We start from the raw sequence: 10,285 nt of genomic DNA, 5'->3' as shown, positions 1-10,285 counted from the left end.
CAGGAAGCTGAGAGAAACAGCCAGGGCAGGAATTATGCAGCGACTGCCTCTGTTCCTCGCCTCTTTTCACGTGAGACTGTGGCCCAACCAACCCAGAGTCCAGGATTCCTCCTCATCTGAATAGGAGAGAGGCAGCTGCCGGCACCCCACCTGTGTGGCGGTACCTTCAGCCAGCGTGCAGTGTTTGGTCTCCTTCCCCCACCCAGGGGCATCTGTCCGGCTCTGGAAAGCCCGGCGCTGGGGGCTGCTGAGGATGTCTCTGTGCCTGGCATTAGCATGCGCAGGGAGAGCTTCCGCGATCCTGGCTCAAGGGCTCTGCTTAGAAACGGCTCGGGGAAATGGTTCCTCCCCCTGGAAGTAGTCACAGCGTGGTAAATTCCATCTGAAAAATAAAAGCTAAGCTCTTTGCTGAGTCATAGAACCTTCGGAGCTGATTTGCGCAAGCTGGACTGAGTCTTGGACCAGCCGAGAGAGATTCACACAACCAAGATGAAAAACGGGAGAGAAGAGCACACCGACTGTGAGGGTTGGAGAATGTAAGTGTTTATTTTTTTGAATACTGCAGAGGCTTTGTTATTTCGGTTTGGGCGGTCTTTCTGCACAGGTTTATTCAACTTGGGTCCTCTTCTATATTTAGTATGCACACATATGTAGCGGAAAGTTCCCATATTGGAGAATATGTCATCTTCAGTGTGCAAAGACCATTAGAGGGGAAGATTTCTGATGTGTTCATTTTTATGCTCATGCTTCTGCACACGTTTGGAGGAGACTGGGCCTGCTTTTCACGGTGGCAGGTTTCTCCTTTAAAACACGGGTGTTTATTTTATCACACACTTAAAGCTGGTGCTTGTTCAACAGCAGCCATGGGGTGGGGTGGGAATGGCAGGTTGCAGTCAGAATCCCATGAGCACAGCCATGGGGTGGGGATGCCTGGGGCCGGTTGCCGTGAGAATCCCATGAGCACAGCACCCAGGGAGCTGCTTTGCACGGCTTGGGAGGCCCCCAGTGGCTGCCTCATTCCTGACTGAGCAGGGTAATCGGTTGGACTTCATTCCTTCTTGCTTTCTGTTTTAAGAATCAATCTTACCTATGGCTGAAGACCTCAGCACCTGCCTTCCCAGTGATTGGATGGTCCCTCTCCATAAAACTTAATCCGGAATCACAAATTACCCTCTGACATCACTTCTTATGTTAGGAACTCAAGGCTTTTGGAAGACAACAGCTTGTTAACTAACTTTCATCACTTTTCTTTGAAAGAAGAAAGTTATGATTACATCATGCCTCAGTTTCTTCAGTTGTTCAGTGAAAATCCACTGTTGATTGGGGCTGGCAGGGCTGTGGTGGGAGAAGCACCACAGGTAATACAACAGTAAATACATTATTCTACTGACGTTTATTGAGATGTAAATGAGACTAGCTAGGAAAGAGTGTTTACGCAAGCTAAGGCTATACATACTTGCTCTTGCCTTTGATCTTGTTATCGGTTCATAGTGTGAGAGAACCAGTCCCAAAACAGGTAGACTTTGCTCATTCAAAACCAAGAACAGAGTTGTAGATTTGAGAATATTCTCAGTAGAGCCAAGCCTTTGAGCAGATCAGTGGTAAAATGCCACCTTAGTTCCCGAAGAGAGCCGCATAACAGAAAAGTCAACCAGGCCACAGAAGGACTCTCAATTTACCTTTACAGCATTTCAAGTTAAAAGGCCTGCATTTGGGTGAGGTTTTCTGAGGATTTCAGAATGTAGATAAATATGTCTTGCAAAAGACAGTACGTTTATTGTTAAGGCTGAAGACGTGGTTGAGAGTTATGGGGGCATGTGTATTTGCATCCGGGTGCCCTTTTCCAGGATTCGCCTATGACTAGAGAGCACACCTGTGAAACCAAGGGATATACCACAGCAGAGAGCCTGTCAGTGCTTGTCATTAATCAGATAGCCCTTGAAAGGCCTTAACCCTTTGAAGTCCTATCTGACAATATCTAAACCACTGGGTGGGGTCCCATAGGAGGGCTCTATAAAGAAGAAGGAGCTATTCTTCAGCCCTCATATTTTGGAACTAGTTACTCTAAGGTATGAGCAAGTGTCCTGTAGAAGTTATTGGAAGGTCGATCTGAATCACAGGCTTCTGGGAACTGGGAATTTTAGGACTGACAACACATCTTTTTCTATTCCCTTACCTCTTCGGTTTCCAGACAAGCAAGCCAGATGTGGTTGGGTGGTGATGTTAGTTTTCTATTCAGCCCCAGAAGCAGCCCCATTTAGTGCAGGGATTGAAGAGGTTCAGGTCACCAAAAAGATGTGTCTCTTTGAAGAAGCCTATGTTGGCCCCAGTCGTCCTCCAGGAGGCCTCTGGGCAGGTGTATCTTATCTCAAGCAGGGCACCGTTGGGCTGGAACCTTAGTTTTAGCTTTGAGCCAAGCAAGTGTTGTAGGAGCCACACCCTGGAGGTGCCTCCCATGCTGCGTCTGAGCGCCAGGGTCTGCCGGACCTGCTTTGCAGGGGACTTTCATTTATCAAACACTGGACCGTGCCACAGGCAGGGGCCATGCTTGCTTTTCTCTCAGTCCCTGTGGTAGGCTCTGAGGAGCTGAATTTGCATTTGCCACACTTTGTGACAACTCAGGACATGCCATTGGGAACGTTCTGTGGCCGTCACTTTCCAAGCAGGCACAGCTGGCAGGGGTGTCATGGGAAACCTCATCAGTGACATGGAAAATCAGCCTCCAGAGAAACCTGGCCTCAAAGTAAAGCCAGAACCCAAGCCTGCCGAAAGGAATCCTTTGCCAGGTGATTCCGTCCAGCTCAGGATGAAGGACTTGGCGGAAGGGCAAGGCTGTGCAGGTTCAAAGTCAAGAGACTTTGGAGAGCTAGCGAACCTTAGTGCTTAGCGTGCTACTGATTTTGAGGCTAGTGCCTTTGGCTAGACTGAGCAAATATCCAACCCAGGTAAGGAAGAATGCTATGCAAGTGACATTTTTCATGGGCTCTCTCTCACTGAAATTCTCTCTGAGCTGCTGCTTTTCCTACACCTCTGCCTTGCCTGGTGGTTGGTTGACCAGGATTACTTTGACTTTGAAGAACCCCCTCCATCTCTCTGTCTGTGGAGAGCTCAGTGAACACTCAGCGGGCGTGGCTGGCCGTGGGGGAAAGCCTGGGCAGCGAGGGCAGGAGTGTGTGCCTGTGTTACGCCCCGAGGACTGAGGACTGGCTTTCCCGGATCCACACAGACCTCTGTTTCGCATTAAGCTGAGCTCCAGCATTAACTTGCTGATGATGAGCCGGCCGTGGTCAGAACAGGAAGAACCTTGGGCTCCATCCGTCTATATTGAGGCCTCCCAGACAACATTCTAGGTGGACTCAAAAGTGTGTTGGTAATGAACTCCAGTCAGGAAGAGTTCAGACTCAAGCTGTTCCTGTGGCTCTGAGCGATGTCTGAAGTGGTCTCACGTGTGTGGGTCTGGGTTCATGGCTGAGTACAGGCCGCAGGTTTCTGTGATCAACTTCCTGTTGGGGCCAGCTGCCACATCCAGTTCAGAATTTTCTTAAAAAGCAAAACTGTTCGTGACCCGCCTGGGCAGCGAGACCTCATCTTTAGAATAAATCAAAAAATCAGCCGGGCGTGGTAGCGCGTGCCTGTAATTCCGGCTACTTGGAAGGCTGAGACGGAAGGATCGCCGGAGCCCAGCAGGCGAGGCTGCGGTGGCCGGGAGCAGCCACTGCACTCCAGTCTGGGCGACAGAGTGAGACTCCAACTCAAAAAAGAAAAAAAAAAAAACCGCAAAACTGGCAGGTGTAGCACTTGGTAGTGTGCATCACGGCTCCGGTCTCAGACCCGGAAGAAGAGGAAATACGTTGCCAGAAGAACCTTCCAGCGGCATTTGGCGAAATGCTGCAGAGCGTGGTGGTGATGCTGGGTTGGAAAGGCTGGTGCTTCCCGAGCCCACTGCTGCTGCTTATCCATTCAGCACCCCGTACGTGGGCACCCAAGGTGGTGGGCTCAACAGATGGGCTCAGTTTCTGCTTCAGTAGGGTCTGATCCAAATGAAGAGTTCTGTAGCCTGCATGGCACCTCAGAGAGTGAGTGACATGGGGACAGGCAAGTGGCTGATGGTGTCAAGGTGCCTCTGTTGGTCCGCATCCATCTGGGGGCTTCATGGACTGACTTCCAGCGGGTGTCTCCCCCCAGATTCATCTCTGTCTAAATAGCATCGTCATCCTTCAAAAGCAAGTCTTACGTGCTACCGCTTTGCAAAGTCTTCATGTCATGAGTTACCAGGTATACTCTTGCTGTACGGAGCGACCGAGCTTACTCCCAGAAGGCTTTTTTGCCCACTTCCTTTTATGGATGGGTGTGTGTGTTTATTGATTCCTGTGAATCCAAAGAAGGGGCATCCAGCTTTTGAAACAGGCCTCAGGACCTCTCTCTTCCCATTTTCAGGAATGTATGTTTAATTTAAGCAGAGCTTAGTCTTTACGGTTTTCTAGAGCCCCCAGAGGCTATATGCTAATGATCTGGTCACAGTGGTCACATGTCATGGTGTCGGGGCAGTTGCTGGGATAGACTCAAAGAAGAAGAGATGGTTTCTTCTCTAGCTGACAGCAGCAGCTCAGAAACACAGCCCAGGGTTCACAGCTATACACAAGGGTGTCTTTATTATTTCTATTCTGTCTACTTTGCATGTACTTTTCTTCTTTCTGTATTCTTTAGATGGAAACTCGGACTAGGATTAGATTACGATTGGAGACTTTTCCCCTGTTCCACTATAAGCATTTATTGCCATAATTTCCCCCTTTTACCACTTTAGCTGTGTTTCTCAAATTCTCATAGACTGTGCTTGTATTTTCATTCAGTTCAAAATATGTTTCTAACTTCCTTATGATTTCTTCTTTCAGCTATGAGTTATTTAAGTGTGGTTTTTTTCAAAAAAAAACACACAAAGATTTACATTTTTTTTTTTTTTTTGCATTTCTTTCTATTATATATTTCCAGTTCAATTTCTTTTTGACCAGAGAACATACTTTGGATCATTTCAATGATTTTAAGTTTGTTGGGATTTGTTTTATTCCTAGCACCGCACATGTTTTGATGAATGTTTTATGTGCACCTGAAAATACTATACATTTTGCTATGGTTGGGTGGTGGGGCCTACAAATGTCGGTCAGGTCGGAGTGGTTGATGGCGTTGTTGAAATCTTCTATAGCCTCACCAATCTTCTGTGCGCTTTTTTCATCTCTTCCTGAGAGATGAATGTTGAAGTCTCCAAGTATAATTATGAATATTCCTATTTCTACTCCTGTGTTGATTAGTTCTGTCTTATGTATTTTGTCACAATAAATTTAGGATCGGTATGTCTTCTCTATGTAGTGACTGCTATATCATTAGGTAATGTCCCTCTTTATCCCAGTGGTGTTCCTTGGGCTGAAATTTGCATTGAATAAGGTCACTTCAGCTTTCTATTGATTAGAGCTTGCTTCTTGCATCCTTTTACTCTTAACTTATCTACTCCTTTATATTTATATTGGATTTCTCATAGATAGCATAAAGGTGATTCTTGCCTTTTAAAAACATTTCATCTGAAGATGTCCACTTTTTAATTGTGTTGTTTAGCTCGTTTACATTTAATATTTAGAGAAACGGTTGGGTTTACATCTAGCTTTATGCTACTCATTTTCTCTTTGTAGTACCTCTTTGTTTCTCTTTTCTTACTTTCTTTGGATTAAGTATTTTTTATGATCATATTTTACCTCCGCTATTGCTTATTCATTATAACTCTCTTTTCATTTAATTTCTAGTGATGCTTTAGGGTTTTCAAATGCTATCTATAGCTTTTCACAGTCATTTCTGAAGAAATAATGTTAATTCACATGCCATTGATTACTTCCATTTATTTCCTTCCATTCTTTTTGCTGTTGTTTTCAGATATTTTATTTTCATATGTGTTTGAGACCCTACAATGCATTGTTACTAGTTTTGCTGTGCATAATACATTATCTTTCAAGTTTATTAAAAACAAGAAAAAGTCCCAAAACCCCAGAACTTATTTATAACAAATTGTGTACTTATTCTTATATGTTTAAACTTCAGTTGCCTTCAAAGTACTCTCTGATACACCTGACAAGATGCTTTTTCTACTGCTCAAACCAGTTTTTAAACTTGTCAATTTTGATGCCTTTTAGTGTTTCTGCCATTTTTGGTTTCACCTCTTCCACGTTGGCAAAACGTTTCCCTTTGAGGACTTTTTTCATCCAGGAGACAAAAAAACAAGTCACTTGGGGCGAGATTGGGTGAATAGGGAGGGTGGGGCATGGGAGTCACACTGGTTTGGGTCAGAAACTGCTGAACACTCAGTGCGGTGTGGACAGGTGCACTCGTAAATCACCCATCATGAAATGGGCAAACACACTGAAAGAATCTCCAAAAAAAAGTTCACTGGAGCTGAACTCTGCCTCTCACAACAATGCTAGCCAGTACACTGATGCCAATGGATTCCTAGAACGCTTACCTGGGAGGATGCCTGTACTACAAGGGGCCTATCCTCCAAAAGAGAGTTCCATTTTGGGGGATCCCACTCATACATACCCCCATTTTTATCATTTTGAGCAGTCTTCATTTCTTTGTCTAGACTCAGTTTCTATTTGCCAACATCTTCTATATCTGAAGATCTTGCTTGACAGTTTTGTAGTTTAAGTCTGCTGGCAACCAATCCTTTCAGTTTGTGTTTGTCTGGAAGTCTTATTTTTCCTTTTTTTTCTGGTAACAGTTTTGGTAATATGTAATTCACATACCACACAATCGAGTGTGAATTCACATGGTTTTAGTATATTCATCGAATTGAGCAACCATCACCACAAATTTAGAACATTTTCATCACTCTGAACCTTTAGTCCTGTCCCTCCCTGCCCTGAGTCCCTGGGAACCAGTAACCTTTCTTGCTCTGTAAATTTGCCTATTCTAGACATTCCATGAAGATGAAATTATACATTAGGTGATCTTTTGTGACTGTCTTCTTTCACTTAGAATCATTCTCAAGGTTCATCTGTGTTGTAGCATGTGTCAATTTAACTTCTTTTTATTGCTGCCTAATATTCTACTGTATGATGGATCACATTTTAGGTTGACGGACGTTTGGGCTGTTTCCACTTTTTGGCTATTGTAAATCATGCTGCTATGAACATTCCTGTAGTAGTTTTTGTGTGAATGTATGTTTTCATTTCTCTTGGGTATACACCCAGGGTGGCATTGCTGGGTCATGTGGCGCCTCTGTGTTTACCATGCGAGGGTCTGGTGCGATTTCTAAGCAGCTGCACCATTTTTCATTCCCTCCCAGCAGCAGCCAACCTCTGCCCATCTTGGTGCAGGATTCGCAGCCCAGACATTGTCCTCCCTCCCCCGGGGGCCGACAGTTTAGCCTCTGCTCTTGTCCAGAAGGAATAGATTCAGGTAGGAAGGAAAAACTCTGTTTTCTCCCTCTCCCAGTGACCTGAGGGTGAGGGGCTTGCTGCCCTTCCCAGTGGCTTGAGGCTTTGGCTTTATCTTCAAGAGAGGACTGGGCAGTCGGGGGAGTGTCCTGTCCCTGCACCTGGTGGCCTTTGATCCCTTCTTGGCTGCCTGCACTACCAAGGGGGCACTTCCTGTCTCTTGCTGTCTCTTAGCCTTCCTTGTGAATGCCTGGTATAGGCTCCTGGGCAGAAACTTGGTCCCAGTTCTTCTGAATGGACACACCAGCCCTCATGCGGCCCTCTGGCGTCTATTAAAATTTCAGCATATTTCTTCTTACCCACTTTTTCTTTTCATCTTTCTCCTGTGCCCTGCCAACAGGAATCAGCCTTGTGGCCTATGCCTCCACAGAGGGGTTTGTCACCGCATGGAATTCAGCCCCTTCGGGTACCTTGGGTTCACTGATGAGCTCAAGGAAAGATGATTTTTTAGATCATGTGACCTTTTTTTGTTTGGGGGATGGGAGTGACATTCTCTTGTGATTTTCTACATCTTAAGAAGAGGTTTTCTTTTTCTTTTTTTTTTTTGAGTTGGAGTCTCACTCTGTCACCCAGACTGGATGACAGGCCAGCCACTGCAGTGCTCCCAGCCACTGCAGCCTCGACCTGCTGGGGCTGCAGCGATCCTTCCACCTCAACCTTCCAAGTAGCTGGAATTACAGGCGCGCACTACCATGCCCGGCTAATTTTTTGATTTATTGTGGAGATGAGGTCTCACCAAGTTGCCCAGGCGGGTCTCAAACCCGTGGGCTCAGGCAATCCACTCACCTCAGCCTCCCAAGGTGCGGGATTACAGGCTGAGCCACCGAGCCCGGCTAAGAAGAGGTTTTCTAAGAAGAGTTTTGTTTCCCCCTTTTTTGGTAAATTATCTCTTTTGATAGTTACCAGTTTATCTAGTGAAGTCTTGTTGTTTTATTATTAAATTCCACAGTCTTTTTATAGTAAAGATACTTTTTGTTGTATTTAGTGCAAGTTCTGTTTCAACTAGCTTCTAGCTTCCTAATTTATAATGTTTCCTGCAAGACTCCATGAAGACACAAAGTCAAAGCAGCCAAAAGAGAAATAAAACACATTTATAGTAAAGAAATATGGTTGAATTTACTGTTTTTTCCTTTTGTGGATTTCTTTTCTTTTCTTTTCTTTTCTTTTTGAGTTGGAGTCTCACTCTGTCGCCCAGACTGGAGTGCAGTGGCCGCTCCCGGCCACCGCAGCCTCGACCTGCTGGGCTCTGGCGAGCCTCCCGCCTCAGCCTTCCGAGTAGCCGGAATGACAGGCACGCGCTACCACGCCCGGCTGAGTTTTTGATCTATTGTAGAGATGAGGTCTCGCTGCCCAGGCGGGTCTCAAACCCGCGGGCTCAGGCCATCCACTCACCTCAGCCTCCCAAAGGCGCGGGATTATAGGCTGAGCCACCGAGCCCGGCTTCTTTTATTTTCTTTAAGCCTAGAAAGGCTTCTCTTTTCCAGAGATTTGATAAATGCTCAGTTTTACTTTTTCCCAGTCATTTTAAAGCTTTGATTTTTTATCATTCTCTTTAATCCACTTAGAATTTTATGGCAGAAAGGCAATAATCCGTAGATTTATTTTTCTTTCACAATTAGCCAGCCAATCATCCCAACACTTATGAATAATATACTTCTGTTTCCTACTGCTTACAACACGTTTCATTCCCACATGTAAGGTGGGGCCCGTTTCTGGACCATGTGATCGTTGTCAATTATCCAGCCATTCATGAGGTTCTTCCCCCCCCAATTTAGTAAAATAGCTTTATTTAGATGAGATAAATTATTTTTCTGTTGAACAAAGTTGCCATTTCCTCCCGGTCCCATGTCAAACTGCTCTGTTGGCATCTCAGTCAGAATCCTCATGGTCGCTCACAAAGCATGTTTGTTTTCTGCCACTCCTGTGACTGTGGCTTGCTGCTGGGCCTCCGGAGGGACAGGTGATTAACTGTGGTCGGCTTGAGTCACCATTTGGCCTGAGCTGCCCCTCCCGAAATGGTGTTGTCTGACTCACCAAGCATGGAGTTAGGCACGCACAGGGCTGGGGTGGCCCCTGAAGGCACAAGCAGCTTGCGTGTGGGAGTGACCCAGATGCCCACGGTCCCACTTCTGTCCCATCACCTTCTCACTCCCAGCCCATACCTGTGGTTTTGAAGGGACTCTGGGCCTGGCTTCCAGGTGGTTTCGTACACCACATAGGCACCCCCTGAAAGTGGACAGCTGCTGCACTCCAGCCGCACTTCTGGTACTAGGATCTGAATTTGCTTTCTATTGCTGCTGTAAAAAAACTGCTGCAAATTTACCAACTTTCAAACAGGTCAATTTGTTATCTTATGGCCCTTTAGTCTGAAGTTGGAGATGGTGCTAAAATCCAAGTGCTGACCAGGGCTGCATTCTTTTCTGGAGGCTCTGGTTCTATTTCTTGCTGTTTTGGGATGCTAGCAGAATTCGAGGTCCTCTGGTTGTAAGACTGAAGTCCACTTTTTCCCTGTTTTTGTGTTTTTAGGATTGAAAGATGTCTATCATATGTGCCAACAGTTGACCACATGGTTACTAAAATGGAAACTGAACCAGAAGGGTTGGCATTACTTATACACAAAAAAGAATAAAGATTATGACATGCAGCATGAATATGCCACCACTTTTTTTTTTTTTTTTTGAGTTGGAGTCTCACTCTGTCACCCAGACTGGAGTGCAATGGCCACTCCCAGCCACCGCAGCCTCGACCTACTGGACTCCAGCGATCCTTCCGCCTCAGCCTTCCAAGTAGTTGGAACTACAGGCGCG

At 45.7% G+C, this 10,285-nt stretch overlaps 1 protein-coding gene across 1 annotated transcript in view; it reads left to right on the top strand.

Moving 5' to 3' along the window:
• The first annotated feature begins 500 nt into the window (after positions 1 to 500).
• Positions 501 to 10,285, top strand: part of JAKMIP3 (Janus kinase and microtubule interacting protein 3) — a 105,443-nt gene continuing 95,658 nt past the window's right edge. The window contains exon 1 of the mRNA XM_008068439.2: positions 501 to 536. The gene's annotated coding sequence lies outside the window, so the exon portion shown is untranslated. The remainder of the gene's footprint in view (positions 537 to 10,285) is intronic.

The sequence above is a fragment of the Carlito syrichta genome, unplaced genomic scaffold (genome assembly GCF_000164805.1).
Source record: "Carlito syrichta isolate Samal-C Ts95f unplaced genomic scaffold, Tarsius_syrichta-2.0.1 Scaffold310879, whole genome shotgun sequence".
NCBI classification, from domain to species: domain Eukaryota; kingdom Metazoa; phylum Chordata; class Mammalia; order Primates; family Tarsiidae; genus Carlito; species Carlito syrichta.
Note: the sequence above shows the minus strand (reverse complement) of the source record. Positions and strands in the feature narration are given on the sequence as shown.